The sequence below is a fragment of the Dioscorea cayenensis genome, chromosome 9 (assembly GCF_009730915.1).
Source record: "Dioscorea cayenensis subsp. rotundata cultivar TDr96_F1 chromosome 9, TDr96_F1_v2_PseudoChromosome.rev07_lg8_w22 25.fasta, whole genome shotgun sequence".
Classification (NCBI taxonomy): Eukaryota; Viridiplantae; Streptophyta; class Magnoliopsida; order Dioscoreales; family Dioscoreaceae; genus Dioscorea; species Dioscorea cayenensis.
This window is the reverse complement of record NC_052479.1, coordinates 8,851,171-8,854,374: the sequence shown is the minus strand read 5'-3', so window position 1 is coordinate 8,854,374 and position 3,204 is coordinate 8,851,171. Positions and strand designations below refer to the sequence as shown.

The following is a 3,204-nucleotide window of genomic DNA, read 5'->3' as shown; positions in this document are numbered from 1 at the left end:
AAATTATAACTATGTATAAGATAATGATTCTATAAGCATAATGGACATTTCATGTGGAAGTTCACCATTTTGCTACTTCTCTTGTGTTTTGTTTCTTGAGTGTAACTTTTGTTTTTAACTTCCTTTGAGTGTCCTCTTGTGTTAGGACCTTAGTTGAGGTCTTTAAAAAGTATAAAAAAAGGGGCAAAAGCAAGGTCCAAGCCTTGCGGGAACTTGGGTGCTCACAAGGGGCTGTTTTAGGGGCTTTACGGCCCCCCTTGCGGGCAAGAGAGCCTGTGAGGGCATCCAAAGAGGCTTGACGATCTCCCTTGCGGGAAAGAGAGCCCATGAAGCCTTCCAAAGAGGTCTCACAGCCTCCCTTGTGGCCGTAAGCCAACCCGTGAGCAGCCCACGGGTTGGGGCCTATTTAAGGCACTTCTTGGACCATCTAGGGTCTTCTTGAGCCCCTTTTTTCTCTCCTTCTTCCTTCTCCTCTTCAGCCTTCATTTCTCCTCTATAAACTCATCATCTTTGGCCTCCAAGAAAGGAAAGAAGTGGAGATCTTTCTCCTTCTCTCTTGATGAAAAGCTTCCTTAGGGTTTGGTGAACTTGGAGGTGAGTTCCTTTTTCTAGTTCTTCTCCTTGCTCTTTTTACCAGATTCCTTTGGGTTTATGGTGGAAAATCTTGAGTTTTGTTTGGGTTTAAAGTTTAGAAGAATTTTAAAGTTGTAAAACCTTGATTTGGTGAAAGATTGAGAGAGATCTTTCATCTCCTAGGTTAGATTTACTGTAGAACCGAACCACGTTGGGCTTTCTTTTACTTTTATTGTTAGTTTTGAGGGTTGTGAGAGTTTCATTCTTGTAGGTTCTTCTAGATAAAGTGTTTAGAAAACCCTAGAAGTAATCATCTCTCAAATTTTGAGCATCTTCATTCAACTTGGTTACGTTGTTGATGCTTGTTGCTTGTGCTAGTTGTTTAATTGCTTCTTGGAGGTGAGACTTCAAGCAAATGAAAAGAGCCGGTGGAGAAGTAACACCGAGGGGTTTTAACTTGGCAATTTTTTGAGTGGGATTTACTAAATTATGGACTATAAATCATGGATGTTTTCTTATGCTTATGTTGCCCTTGCTGTCGAATGATAATTTATTGTTGCTAAAACTCCCGAAATATTTTCTATGGAGTTTAGAAACTATGATGATTTATAATTTAAATTATTTCAAAAGTATTTGCAAAGTATATGTTATTTGTGATTGGAAACCCTACATTTTGGATCATATGTTTCAAAGTGTATATTTTCAAGAAAACTTGATGTCCTTGTTATGATGACTAAATGAGTTGTGCAAACTAAGTTGAATTTCATTGTAATGATGTTATACTTGAAGTATACTTTCAAAGGTTGCTCTTATATGATGTTTTCTTAATGAAAAAGATTTCTTTAGAGATGTATGATGAATTGACTCACTCTTTTGAAATTATGGGTTGATTTTTAAATGAGATATTTAGAATATTTGCTAGTATGTTATTTGTGTTCAAAAACTTAGTTCTTAAAATCCATCTTCAAGGAATTATTGAAAATGATTCTTCCTAGAAGAAAAGGAATTTTTCATGATTGGCATAGAGTTTATTTGATTTGTTATGTGCAAATTACTCACTATTGGAATGAGGATGGTTTATGTGAAAAGTTGTGAATTTAAGATAAGAACAGTTTTACATTTCATTTAAGTGATGAGTTAACATTGTTAAAAGTTCTCAAAATGTTTTCTAAGGTATTTGAAAACAATTTTTGGATCATGACTGAGTTTATTCAAAGATACTTACAAGCAGGGACGGAACTAGGACTTATTGATAGAGGGGATGAGGGCAATAGATTATGATCAAGGGTGTATAATGGTTATTACAGGTATTTGAAAGTTCGTTGTTCCACCACTAGCTGTGAAGTCTGTTTTGAGTTACAGGTTATCCTGGTGTCAATAGATTATGATCAAGGGGTATAATGGCCATTACAAGTATTTGGAAGTTCGTTGTTGCAATTGAAGCTTAAGAGGGAAAGTTTAAATGGATGTGATCTAATCCATCAAGAAGTTTAGTATAAGTTTGAGGCAAATGGAGAGAGCTCGGATTGTGTTTGTGAAGAACGGTCAGGATTTTGAAGATCAAAGAGAGTGCATAAGTTTGAGACAGAAGAGAAAGTCTAGCATCGGGGTTAAAGTCAAGCATCGGGGTTGGATTATGATCGTGTGGCCAAGATCTGATCAATCAAAGAGTTGTGTTTTAAGTTTGAGGCAAGATTGATAAGCTGTTTTGATGCACCAGGTTGTTGCACGTGTCTAGCTTAGTCATCTAGTCAATTTTATTTTGGTTACCAAAGTTTTAGTCTATTTAAATTACTGATGTTTTAGTTTAATGTTTTCATGTTTTTCTGTTTTTCTTAGAAGTCTTCTCTCTTGTATGAATTTTAAAGAATTGTAGAAGAGTTTTCTCAGTTGGAGTTGAATAGATAACTTGTTCCTCTTGATGTCTAGTTGTTATTTAGTCATTTACAGGCTGCTGGCTCGAGCTAGCCTTGCCCAAGGGGGCCTGGTTTTTTGTATGTTTTCATGAAATTTGAGACTCTTGTCATGATATTAAATGAGTTTATGCAAACTATTTATGCAACACACTTTGTGTTATTGTTGATGTTATGCTTGAAAATTGTACTCAAGGATTATTTTTCAAAATGATGTTTATTTGGTGAAAAGATGTCCAAATTGAGATGTTTTGAATAGCTTACCCACTATTGGAGTGAAAGTTGTATACGTGAAAGCTTGTGATATTTTGATGAGAAATTATGCTATTATGTTGATGTATATACTGAGCCTACGGGCTGGATTGTTATTTATATGTTTTGATGGTGGCATGGGGGATCCCCAATACTTACTGCAGTAAGGGTTAGAGTTTCCACAGGCCGACCTAGTTAGGGGTGGCGTGGAGAGACTCAGATGTGGTGTCACCATTTCAGGGGGCGCGTAGAGAGCCTGAAAGTTGTGCAGGGTTAGGTACCCGGAGTCACCACACGGGTTCCCCAACGACCAACACCAAGAGATGCGCATCTTGGTGGCTCCTAACCTAACCGAGGCCACGAGTTATTGATGGAGGGCTTTTGAGGCTATTTGTGATACTATCAACTTTTGATTTATTTAGTTATTTACTTATTTATTTTCCTAAACATTTTCGAATTGTTGAGT

The 3,204-nt window shown here is 36.8% G+C and overlaps 1 long non-coding RNA gene across 1 annotated transcript; it reads left to right on the top strand.

Moving 5' to 3' along the window:
• Positions 1–239: 239 nt before the first annotated feature.
• LOC120268773 lies at positions 240–2,495 on the top strand. Its single transcript, XR_005539016.1, has 2 exons — positions 240–594; positions 1,881–2,495. It is a non-coding gene; the product is annotated as an uncharacterized LOC120268773 (long non-coding RNA).
• The last annotated feature ends 709 nt before the right edge of the window (positions 2,496–3,204 follow it).